Source organism: Macrotis lagotis, chromosome 5 (genome assembly GCF_037893015.1).
Source record: "Macrotis lagotis isolate mMagLag1 chromosome 5, bilby.v1.9.chrom.fasta, whole genome shotgun sequence".
In the NCBI taxonomy this organism is placed as follows: Eukaryota; Metazoa; Chordata; class Mammalia; order Peramelemorphia; family Peramelidae; genus Macrotis; species Macrotis lagotis.
This window is the reverse complement of record NC_133662.1, coordinates 15,151,184-15,164,900: the sequence shown is the minus strand read 5'-3', so window position 1 is coordinate 15,164,900 and position 13,717 is coordinate 15,151,184. Positions and strand designations below refer to the sequence as shown.

At 36.3% G+C, this 13,717-nt stretch overlaps 1 protein-coding gene and 1 pseudogene across 2 annotated transcripts in view; both read left to right on the top strand.

Moving 5' to 3' along the window:
* The window catches only part of LRFN2 (leucine rich repeat and fibronectin type III domain containing 2), a 148,034-nt gene that overhangs the window by 130,800 nt on the left and 3,517 nt on the right, over window positions 1-13,717 (top strand). The gene's annotated exons all lie outside the window — the stretch shown is intronic.
* Window positions 577-2,379, top strand: LOC141523582 (eIF5-mimic protein 2 pseudogene; annotated as a pseudogene).

Here is a 13,717-nt window from a genome sequence, read left to right as displayed (position 1 = left end):
AGAAGTTTATTCTACTTGACATTTTTTCCCCTGTACATGAAATGTATATATACATTTCATGTATGTATGGACTGTTTGTTGTTGTTTTTTTAATTTCAGTCGTGTCTGACTCTCCATGACCCCAGTTGGAATTTTTTCAGCAAAGATACCAGAATGGTTTGACATTTTCTTCTCAGTTCATTTTACAGATAAGGAAACTGAGACAAATACGGTGAAGTGACTTCCCCCAGGGTCACACAACTATTATGTGCCTGAGGTCAGATTTGAACTAAGGAAGATCAGTCTTCCTAACTCCAAGTCTGGCATTCTGACTCCTTCACCACCTTGTATTTATATCTATATTTTACATCCTACAATACACACACACACACACACAGACACACACATACACACACACTATCCCCTACTCACAAAACTACATTGATAAAATTACACACAACCCTAAAAATGCAGTACAATTATTCTTCCACATAAGGTCTAATATTCATGCACTTTACATGTCCTTATGCTCCTGTTTTGTAAGTCAGTCAATAAACATTTGTTAAATGCCTACTATGTGTGTTCTGAACACTATGCTAAATGCTGGGGTAACAAAGAAAGGCAGATAGAACGTAGGGCAAGAGGGACTCTGGGAAAAGTGGCTTCTCCCAAATTGCCCTCCTACTTTTGGCCCTGTTTTCCAAAATTATTCTATTAGGTAGTCATTCGTATTTAAAGCACTGACTCTACATGATGTTTCTTTTAAAAAGCAAGTATCCTTATTAGAAAGTTATTCTTTCACTTCAATTCAGTATATATTAAATATTCAAAGCAACGAGTGAATTGAGTGAATAGAATGGCTAGGATATAGGACTTGGACTCAGGAAAATTCATCTTCCTGAGTTCAAATTTAACTTCACAAAATTACAAGGTTTTTTGACAAGTCAATTTATTTGCCTCAATTTCCTTATGTGTAAGATGAGCTACAGAAAGAAATGGCAAACCACTCTGGTATCCTTGCCAAGAAAACCATTCAAATGGAGTCACAAAGAACCAGACACAACTGAAAAAATGACTTAACACAAATAAATGGGCAAGATGTTGTATTGGTATACTGACAGTTGACATGATGAGTACAGATGTCTGTTTTTTCAGGACAAGAAAACCTAGAGACCAAGAAAGCCTTTGTTTAGGTCATTCAAAAAAAGTTAATCAGGTGGTACAAATGCTCTCAAAAGGGTTTTGAGGCTGAAGTTTAAAAGCTGCAGCTACTCTTAAAGGGTGTATCAGAGTCTGAAAGGAACAAATTGGTCATATTGACTGGGATTCTTCTGGTCCAATGGGACACTTAATGCATCTGATCTTAACAGTTTTTATAATGAGAATTTCGTTAAAGAAAGCATTTCAGTAACTTTTGCTGAAAAGCTATTTAAATCATGGATAAATGAAAAAGATATTAATGAAGTAGCTACTAGTCTTCAAAAAATCAGCATGGACAAGAGACTGATGGAAGTTTTTCCTGTAACAAACACAACATTGAGCACTTTACAAAATACTTTACCAAAATGGTATAAAAGAACTTTCTGAGTATGTCTAGAGCCAGAAAACCATAGTATCTGGGAAAGAATTAGAGAATGAACTTCAAGAACAAATGTCACATGATGATCCATTTAAGGATATAATTTTATATGTCAAGGAAGAGATGGAGAAAAGCAAAAATCTCAGAACAGATCATAATAGGCATAGTCTGGCTAAGTGCAATGGAACTGTGTAACAGAGCAAAAAAGGAGGAGCTGGTATCCAATCAAGCTGGCAAGGTTGAAGGAATATAGCCCTATACTTGCTGCCTTTACTACTCAAGGCCAGTGAAATGACTGTTATGGAAGATTTAGAAGTAGTGTTATGACAACATTCACTTCAAGAAAGCCTTCTAAAAAATCGTGGTACTTTCTTTATAAAACTGAAGTCCCTGAGTGAAGAGCCCATTTTGAAGTCATATAAAGATGCACATGTTACAAAGGGGGAAATTGTCTTTCTTGAGCAAATAAAAAAATGGTAAAGTGGCTCAAGAATCCAGAAAAAGAATCAGTTTGAAACAGAAAAAGGCACCTGCATTATAAAACTACAGGCTCAGTAATGCAAACAGGAGTTGTAAATAAAATGTCATGTCTCATGTGCTCTCCTGGTTCTTACATCTTCCTACCTCCTTGTATCAAGCATGATATAAAGCTTTCATGGCAAATTTATTTTAACTGTTTTCTATGGTTACTGAAAAATGTTGGGTTTAGACTTTAAAACCACATTTTTAAGTAGCTACAGGAGCTATAAATTTGAATCTAATGTTGTATTAGTCTTTTCAGTTATCTTCTACCTCCTGTGTTTTCTACTGTAATAATGTAATTTAAAGCCTTTCACAATGAATAGTTCATTTTATCCCTTGGTTTTCAATATACAGCTTACAAGACATGATTTGGTTAAAAACAATTTGTTCTGGAAATTTTGTTTTCAAATTAAACTATAAAAGTATCCAAGTCAAAAGGCAAATGACTTGTGTGATCATTTGGTATGAAATGAAAAGGCAGCATTAAATGGTGTTCAGAGCCTAACTCATCAGATAATAATCTTCTATAGAAGACCTCAAAGGTTAGGTTCTGAACTTTGATTTTAAAGTAATTAGTTTGCTTTTTTTGTTGATATTACTAAAGTTTATTTCTGTTAGCACTTATTTTATTTTTTTTGGCATTACTAAAAGTTTAAGTAAGGGGGCAGCAAGGTAGTGCAGTGGATAGAGCACCAGCCCTGGAGTTGGGAAGGACCTAAGTTCAAATATGACCTCAGGCACTTAATTGCCTAGCTGTGTGACCTTGGGCAAATTATTCTTAACCCCATTGCCTTAAAGTAAAAAATTAAAAATTTTTTTAAAAGTTTAAGCAAAAAGTTTCCAAGTAACTTAAAAAATTTTCTCTCCATTACATACTTTTCTTCATTCATTGTTTTAACCAGTAAAAGTAGGTGAGCACAGCCCTGGAGTCAGGAGGGCTTGGGTTCAAAGCTGACCTCAGACATTTAAGAATTAACCTAGCTGTGTGACCTTGGGCAAGTCATGTAACCCCATTGCCTTGTAAAACAAACAAAATGAAAAACAAAATAAAAGTAGGTGAGCATCTGTTATGCATACATCTCCAGGTCTATTTACAAATGTATTATTAAAATAGACTGTCATTTATGGTATCTTGCACTTCAGAGAACCCTCATTCATAGAATAGGAATCATTAAAGGGAGTACATGTCAGGAAATGACAAATATCCTAAACCCAGAGTTACAAATTTAAAAGAGAAACATTCCCTTGCCCTTTTTACTTTATTTTTGGTGATAATTTTCTACAAACATAGCATAACCATTAAAGGTGATTGTTGCCTCATTTTTGACTAAATTTGATGGAAGGGAAACAATATTGGAATTTCAAAATTTTGAAATAAAGTGTCCTTATCTCTTCACCTAAGATAGAAATAGTGTCAGCAGGACCTCAGAAAAAAAATGCCCTATCTTAGCATATGCCCTTAAGAGATAAGACTTTGGATTTAAAATTAGACATATGCTTTGAGGAAATGAAGTGTAATATAATTAGAAGCTATAATAGCCTTATAAGGAAGAGGATTATAACTGATAGTCTTGTGAATGAAATTTATGTTAAGTTTCATATGTAAGATGTAATGCATCTATCTAATAGGTTTCTACTGCAGTGATTCATTTCCTTGTAATTTGTAGTCATAAAGTGCACAATGGCTCCTCAGGCCAGGCCCACTCTGACTGGTGCAGAAACTTTGACCTGCTACACTTCCAACCTCTACTGGTTCACCCCTCCTTAGGCAGGCTAATAACTCTCTGCTCCTTGCTGCATTGTTGCCAAACAGTGTAGACACCTGAAGGCTTAGCCTACTAAATTTCAGATCTCCAGAGCTCAAGAGATCCATCAGCTTTAGTCTCTCTCTGGTAGTTGTTATTTATTGTAAGACTGAACCATAGGGCAGCATAGTGGATAGAGCACTGGCTCCAGAGTCAGGAGAACCTGAGTTCAAATCCATCCTCAGACACTTAAAATTACTCAACTGTGTGACGTTGTACAAGTCACAACCTCATTGCCTTGCAAAAACCAAAAAATAAAAAAGTGAACCTGGTTCATCTATATACCTCAGTTAACTGTGTGATGGAAAAAATGTGGTCAGTTATGAAATATTATAATAATACTGTCATCAAGGATGCCTTCAATGAAGGTTAATATCATTTTCATAATAATTTTGAATAGAAGACAAAGTAGGCATAAAATCCATGGTTACTTTTTTGAGTAATAATGAGATCCAACATATTTTTCCCATTCCTCTAATATTTTTCCCCTCCTTCAGATACTTTGAAAATATGTCAATGCCCTTAAAATTGTGCATAAACTCTAACAAGGACCTCATCCTTGAAGATTTGATTGAATCTGGCTGCTTCCCTTTGTTCTTTAAATTGAAGCTTCTGCTTTCTCTATAAGCACATTCAAAACTGAATCATTAAACTAATTTTCTTGAAGGCAGGAATATTTTATTTTTCATCTTTATCCACTATGCTGCCTAGCTGCCCCATGGTTCACTCTTTTTTTTTTTTTAGGTTTTTTTTTTTGCAAGGCAAATGGGGTTAAGTGGCTTGCCCAAGACCATACGACTAGGTAATTATTAAGTGTCTGAGACAGAATTTGAACCCAGGTACTCCTGACTCCAGGGCCAGTGCTTTATCCACTGTGCCACCTAGCTGCCCCCATGGTTCACTCTTAACAATAAATACCAACTACCAGAGAGGCTAAGGCTGATGGATCTCTTGAGCTCTAGAGATCTGAAATTTAGTAGGCTAAGCCTTCAGGTGTCTACTCTGTTTGGCACCAATGTAGCAAGGAGCAGAGGGTTATTAGCCTGCCTAAGGAGGGATGAACTCTAAAATCCAATATAATATCTTTTTTTTAAGATTTTGATTCTTGGATGGTTCTGGGATTTCATCAATGCAGTTATTCTTGACATCACTATGCATCTCAATCCATCTATGTTAGGTCCCTCCTCTACTACTTAGTTTATTCTAAGATCACCCAATATGATTCCTCAAGTTCTCCTACCATCTCAAAGATACCAGTGAAGCCCATAAATGATTATCTATCAGCTATTCCTCATTATTAGTCAATTTGCTATTCCTCATTCTTGGTCAGTTTATCTTCATTTACGAGTATGCATTTCTTTGTTAACATCCTTTATTTCTGCATAATTCTTTCTTTGTGACAAGTTGCAGCCAAGTATGCCTCACCAAGACCTTCTCTTTTGCTCATTGATATTTTATCTTTTCTTTTTGTTTCCCTGTGGTCTCATTCTGTCTAAAAACATAATCACATTCATATCAGCCTATACCTCCATATTCACCTATCTGGTTTCCTTAAAACAGATTAAAAAGTACCTACCTCCCATAGCTGTTGTGAAAAACAAATGAAATGATAATTGCTATGCATTCTATACAGTGTTTTGAATACAGTAAGCACTTGATAAATGTTTGCTTGCTTGTTTTCTTCCTTCCCTTCCCTTTGAAAGATTCTCAACTTCTATTCTTTGGTTACTGTAGTGTTCTATGACTTACATCTATATAATAGCATGGGAGAGAATATTGATCTTAAAAAGGTACATCTTTGTTTCAGGCAGAACTTTACAATTTCCCCAAGATGAGCCAGCTCTCTTACCATTTCCAGTTTAATTTTGTGCCCTGTCTTCTATCCAAGATGAATATTGATCCATAAGCTCTATAAGTTGTCTATCCAAATGCCCAGTATTGTGGATAATAAAAGGTATTCTTTATTCACTCTTTTCTTCCCATGTGTATTGTTAGGTTGAACTCTTTAGAGTGATTACTTATCTAATGCAATAATCTTAGACCTGATATATTCAGTAACATGTATTTTGCTTGAATTCAATGCTGTATCTTCTCCATATCAATGGTCAGCCTTTGGCAAGCTTATTTTTCTTGGTTTTTACCTCTCAAAGTGATCAGAAAGTCATTGAACAAGGTTATCTCTGCTGTTCATATCTCTCAAGTAATTTTGTATAATTCTGACAAATGTACTGCTAGAGGAAAGTCTTTAAGAGCATAGTTTATTCTATGAAACCAAATGCTTTTTTTCTAGTTCACAAACAGGTGGGATTTTGTATCTCTATATCTTTCTTAAAATTGGAAAGTGCAATGGCTACTCACAAGCCCACTCCACTCTGATTGGTGCATAAACATTGACTTGCTCCATTTCCAATTCTGTTGGTTCCTCCTCCCTTAGACAGGCTAGTGGCCCTCTGCTCCCTGGGCTTGCCACATTGGCTTAGTGCAAACACCTAAAGCTTAGCCTACTAAACTCAAGAACTCCTGAGTTCAAGAGATTCACCAGTCTTAGCCTTTCTGCTAGCTGGTATTTATTATGGGAGTGCACAGGATGCCTAACTCATCTATATCAATTAATTTTGTGATGTGGAAAAAAATGTGATCAATTATGGAATATTGTTCATGAGAACCCACCTATTCCCTTTTAATACTCACCAAGAGTGCCCTCAGGGTAGGTACACATAATTCTCAGAATCATTTCTTTTAGACATATAGAATAGGCATATGGTCACTTTTTTGAATTATAATGAGATCCAACATATTTTCCCCATTCCTCCAATATTTTTTTTTCCTTTCAGATACTTTGAAAATCTGTCAATGTCCTCAAAATTGTGACACCTATAACAAAAGATCTCCTCTGAATATTTGGTTGAGTCTACCTACTTTCCCTTCTTTATTCTCTTCATTAGAATGTTTGTTTTCTCTATAAGCATTGAGTCTGAGTGTTTTGACTTCAGTATTTGGTGGTGAAAAGTTCATTGGCAAATATTTGAAGAGCTTTCCCATCTTTCATTTGAATTTTGTTCTTCTAGTATTATTCTTAAATGGCCCCTGGATGACTTTACCTGGTTGGATTTCTCAAACTTTATTTGTTTTTTTTTTTCCCTTACTACTTCTTAATATTTTGTCTGGAGATTTTACTCTTAATTTTTCAGTTTCCTTCACTGCCATATTTATCTCTGCTTGGGAAATAGGTCACGAGTTTGTTGACTAAGGTGGTTTTTAGCTTTTTTTTTTTTGGTTTCATTATGATAATTTTCATTGATTAAATTTCTATATGAACTTGTCAAAAATGTTGTCAATGTCTTTTCTTACATCCATTTTCCATCTGAGGGAGGCATCAATATCTTATTTAAATAGGTTAAGTTGAAGTTATTTTAAATATATATCACATCTGTCCTCATATTTATTTGTTCTTCTAGCTATGTATTAAACCATATCTTTGCTTTAACAAATTAGGGATTTGACTACATATAGATAACTTTCATGAATGACTTTTAAAAAATAAATGATTTAGGCAAAAATCCTGACTATTAAAATATAATTGCTTAATTTCTATGATTTTATTTGGCACGTACCATATCTTGTGCCTTCCAATTATTTTTGCAGGAAATATTAATAATATATAATGAGTGAGTCTTCTGTGTACTCAATAAATCTTTGACCTCTTATTGCTCATTCTTGAATCATATTTCCTAACCATTTTTGTTGTCCTCCCCTTTGCATTGAAAAGTGTTAAAGTATAGATTGATTTGATGTGGAAGGTTTTATCAAGTTCTTCACAGAAATTTGTTTTATTTCTTCAATCTCTGTAACAAGTCTTGGAACAAAAGCTGAAATTATCTTCATGATTTTCTTTTTGCAAAGAGTTATCATGAGTGCTTTAGTATGAGATGACCAAATGTTCCAGGAAATGATGTTTCTGATGAATGGGTAGCTAGGAGGTGCCAGACCTTGAGTCAGGAAAACTCAACTTTGTGAGTTTAAATTGGGCCTCATTGATTGAATGTCCAAGTGTGTAATCCTGGACAAGTCACTTCACCCTGTTTGTTTCACTTTACTCAACTATAAAATGAGTTGGAGAAGGAAATGGAAATCTACTCTCTAGTCTCTTTGCCAAGAAAACCCATCAAAATGGGTCATAGAGTTAGACCTGACTAAAAAAATGCCCAATCTTTGTTTTTTTTCCCACCAAGAAGAGCCTATAAGCCATCCTTCTATTTACCAGTAAATCCCTTTTGTCTCTTGGTTTCATTTATAGAAAGCATGTCAAAACTGACACAACTGACTTCCTTCAGTAATATGTTCCCTTGGTCTTTGGCCAAGGATCTGACATTTAGAATGTCAACAGTCAAGTTAATGTTTATAGATGGTCTAATAACTTTGATTCTTGGAACCTTCTGCCCCCTTTTTTAACACTGTCACCATTACTGCTGAGGTACAGACCCAGGAACCATATTATATTTTCCTTTGTTTAATGATTTGCCAAAGAATTTTTCACCAAGTAGTCAGTGTATTGACTGTTCTCTACTAGATTGGTACTGAGAAAGCAGAAAATACATACATATTATATCTATATCTATATCTATATCTATATCTATATCTATATCTATATCTATATATATATTTATTTATTTCAAATCATATTTGAAGTCCTTTTAGCATTTTAGAAACTTCCAGAAGGTACTAGGTTCTTCAACAATCTAGACATCCTCCTCCAACTTACAATAAGGTATCTAAGTAGGAATTTGTCTGGAATCCTTACTATCCTTATAGTAAAAACCGGGTGGAAGCTGAATGTCAATTATCCAGATTTGGATATGCAGTTAAATGAACTGATTATAGAGTTAGTTCATCAATAGATATCTCTGAGTCACTCTGCAACAGAAGAGTGAGCTAAATTGCCTGTCTTTCAAGTAATCTTGTTTAATTTTGACACAATGATATCAATGACAGTCCTAATAATGTTCCTAAACTTTTCCCTGAAACAAAGACCTTTCAAAAATTTAATTTGATGGTCACCTAGAATGGGATATTGTATTTCTGCATATAAGTACAAAATAAACTAGAGTAGTGGGCAAAAAAAATTACCCAGGAAAAGTGCTATTGGAAAATTTGAGTGGGGAGAGAACACTTTTACCTAGGGAGATCCTAAAAAGCTTAATTTAAGATGTGGTGCCTGCACTGGGTGCAGTCTGGACATGGTGGGTGACACATGAAAATTTAAGGAAAGAGAAAAAGTCAGGGGAGATCACAGAACAAGTAATATTTTAGAGGGAAAGGATATAGTGGATATATACATATATAAATATATATATATATATATATATATATATTTGTACAAGGCAATAGTATGAAATGGGTGATAAAAGCAAGTTGGAACCAACTTTTGGAGACTCATATACAAGACAGAGAAATTTGCATTTTAGGCAAATAGGGAACCAATTGAAGACTCTTGAGCTAGGAAAATGACATGGCCAAGCCGATGTAATGAAAGATGTGATATTTATATCTTACTGTGGCCTATATATATAACTTGATCGCAGGCCTTTCCTAGAAAGGGAAGTCTGGTGAGGTAAGGAACTGATCATTATGAGAATTCTAGCAGCCCCCAGTAAATGAAAAATGGAGGTGACTGAGAAGGAAACATGACCCCTTGCCAGTGTCACCACTTTACAAAAGGACAGCCCAGCCTAGGATAACCATGTATATAAACACATAACAATCTTTACACAAGGCCACCAATGTAATTTGTTTTTTCCCCATTGTTTCCTGAATGGCAACTCCTTTTCCAGGTTCTCTTTTGATAGGCCAATTATCATTGGAATCTGAATTCTGCCTTTCAGGGCCTGATCCCTTATCACTTGCATGCCCAGCCACACCATGGAGAATTGACTGCAGCAAATCACACCTCCTATTAGCAATTCAGCACAATTATGTCTTGATCTTATTAGCCTCTTTCCTGAACTTGGGTGAGCTGGAGAGAGTGAGAGAGAGGCAGAATTAGAGTGATATGCAGTTCCCAATCTGATTAAGATAGATGTACCTCAAGTGGGCCAGGTAAGCCCCCATCCTGATCTCCCATGTGGTTCCCTGAGGTAACTTATTAGGAGAAATCTATTAAGATTCCAGTTGATGGAATGATTTCCCAAGATGAAGCTAACTACATCTCCTAAGCTCTTTCCTGTTTTGGGTTTTTTTTTAGGGTTTTGCAAGGCAATGGTGTTAAGTGATTGGCCCAAGGCCACACAGCTAGGTAATTAATAAGTGTCTGAGGTTAGATTTGAACTCAGGTCCTCCTGACTCCAGGACTGAGGTACTCTATCCACTGTACAACCTAGCTGCCCCCCCTTTCCTGGGTTTTTGTCCCTCAAAACCTTTAAAAAATTAAGCATTATTTTAAAAATAATAATAGTGATTATGTGCTATCTTAAGCATTTTACAATTATTATTTCATTTAATTCTTACAACAATTCCATATTATTATCCCCATTTTCTGAATGAGGAAATTGAGACAAGCAGAGGTTTAGTGACTTCCCTGGGATAATACAACAGGTGTCTGAAGCTGAATTTGAACTCAACACTTTTTGACTCTAAACACAGTGTTCTAGTCAAAATTTCACCCAAGAAGTCCTGAGTTCAAATCCCACCTCTGACATATATTGGCTCTGTGAGCCTGTATAAATCTCTAGGACTATAAGTTTCAGAGAAAGTAATCTATCTACATTGTTATAGAGGTACTTTGTACAACTTGTCTGCAAAAGGAAGGTTGAAAGTGGGGGCTGAAGGGGTAGTGGGAGTAGGAGTTGGACAAGAGATGTCATGACCTCAAGAGTTCTATGATCAACCAATCAGATGGTAAGAAGATAAACCAGCCCAAACTTTCTGATCTGTCAATTGTTTGTACTATAACAGTATGTCTAAAGACCTTCAGTCATTACCCATACATTACTTTCCCACTCCATTGGCTGTAATGACTATGTAAGTTCTCAAACTATCCATTTCTGTCCCAGGGAAGGCTCCTCAGGGCAATTATAACATAAACCAAACTCACGAGTCTATATCAGCAATTGCACCAAGATGAGATTAAAAAAAAAGACCTTCACCCAGTATTCTCACATCTGTCCCCCAGGTCATTTTTATACTTGCAATCGACACCCCTTAGCTGGTTTTACATTCATTGGTTGGCTCTGCTCTCAGTGTTAGTAGTGATAAGAGCCCCATCACATCCTCACCTGCTCATTCCATTTTGTTTTTGATGATACAGAATATGTCCCACTGATTGAGCAGGTACAGCTAGGTTGAAACCCTATCTTCTCACTTTTCTTCCAGCTTTTCTTATTTCTACTTCCAAGTGGAAGGTATGACTTGAATATTAATATAACATTCGCAAGCTGTGTTACCTTAGGTACAACTGGTTTACAAACAGTTTCATCTTCAATTCCTCAACTTCAAGCATTTGACATACTCATATGCTTGCCAAATCTTGTTTCTGCTATAACTTCTCCCATACTTGCTCCCTTCTCTCTACTTATATAGTTACAAGTGCAGGATCTCATCACCTCTCACCTGAACTATTTAATAGGTCTCTATACCTCGAGGCTTTTCCTTATTCTAATCCTCCCTTACACCTGCCAAAGTGGTTTTTTTCCTCCTCTACTCAATAAACTCTAGTGACTCCAGACTGATTCTAGGAATAAATATAGCTTGATCTCAATCTTTTTAATTTCTACTTTATATACAAGTTTTATAATGCATATAAATATTGTTCAAATAAGTAAAGACATGTATATTGGTGCATTTCTCTATAGTTTTACTAATACGGTTTGTGATCAAAAAAAGTTTGGAGACCTGCCCTTTACTGACAAAATCTCAGAATCACAGATTCTGTCCAAAAGATTTACAAACCTCTTTCTTTGAAAACATTCTGTAAGGCAATAGCTGCTAGTTTTGAGGGGTATTTTAACCCAACTTCTTATTTCACCTGTGTAGGCAATTCCAAGTGAAAATACTTCCTCTATCAGTATTCAAGGATAGATGACAAAACTAAGATCATTCAGAAAGTACTAAGACCTAAGTCTTCCTTAGGTCCTTTCAAGGTCAGTTTTATCCATTATACCACTAGGTTGCAAGTATTATTACCCCCATTTAAAGATAAAGGACTGAGATTCAGAGTCTAAGAAGTCACTTAACATCACACATTCTAAATATTGGAGACAGACCTTGAACTTACAGGCTTGGCCTCTTTAGCTTGGTGCCTTTATCCCCTAGATCCATGGTTTCCTTTTGCTTGGGATCCCCTCCCAACTGTACTTACCCATCCTGTAGAACTCTGTTCAAATCCCACTTCCTTAATGAAGATATCTGTGATCATTGTAGATCTTCTAGGAAACCTTACGGCATCTGTAATCTGTAGTACACTATACTACACCCAGTCCACAAGGTTCCTAACACACGTAAGGTCTCAAGAGACTAACCATATGACAGATCTATCATGTGAATGAAACCAGGGTATCTTCCATAAGCTACACATGTGGTTATTAAGCATATGCTCCCACAAGTCCATGGATAGAAATGTTGTACATCGGAATGAATGGATGAGTGAATGGATGGATGAATAAATTAATGAATGAATGAGCATGCATTTATTAAGTGCCATTTTATGCCAGATCCCTTGAAAAAACAGCAGCAATCATGCAGGCTTTTTAGTAAAATGACAAAACTATCTCATGTCAGTTACACAATCACTCCGCTTTATTTTCCCACATTTTGTCTTCTCTCAACCACCTCAAACCTCTCCTTCACAGGCAACATGGAGCACAGAGGTCAAGTCTCTTATGTGCCCTCCTCTAGCCACAGACCTAGCCTGGGAAGGAGAAGAAGTAAGCAAGATTTGTGCTCAGAGTTCTGGGCTGCAGCAGCCAAGACTGATGGGTTGTCAATAGCTGCCTGTCAACTACAAACCTCTACTCCAGTTCCCAGGTGGAACTTTTCAGACTTCAGAATTTCATATTTGATATCTCAATTATGCCGTTTGATTCTGTGTTTGGAGGAAGAATGCGTTGACAAGAGTTGATGGGGCCCTTTCTTTTCTTAGAGCACCACAGAAAGGGATATGTTTCCATATGCTGGCCACTGCTTTGATGATAAAATTCACCAGATAGTCAAATTCAGATGTGGAAGGTTGGTATTCCCAACTCTGGAACACAATTTCAATAGAGACTAAGAGGTTTTGAGCAAGAACCAGACAGGCTAGAAATGCTCAGTTTGATTATCCTGAACTGACTTCAAATAAAAGAAGTCCTACAACTTAAAATAAGGTACAAGAAGTGGGGGTAGGAAAGATAGGTCATAACATTTTTAGTTTCTATATCCTCAAGGCGTTGTGATCATAGATTTAGCATCAAGTCACTTGTCCTATTCCCTCTATGTTTCCAAGTTCGGAGAGATTGATTGTGTCCAAGGTTGTCCACACAGTGAGTGTCAAAGATGTTCTTTGAACAAAGGGAGGGAAATAGAGACAGCTTTAGCACAAAGGTTACAGCTGGGTTTGAGTTGCCTGAGGTATCAAGTCAGAAGAACCTTAGATGTGCAGGATGCAACAGGAAGAGGAAGTGAAGCTAGTTGTGAACCATTGTGGATTCCATGGAGCTCTTTCCCCTCTGCCCCTTGTAAGTGGCAGACACTTGGTTTTTTTCTTTCCCATAAAACAGAGCTCCTCAGCCCCTGGATGTGATCTCGTTTTGTCTTTACAGAGTCATTCTCACTTCCCCCTTCAGGCTTTAGATATGGAGAC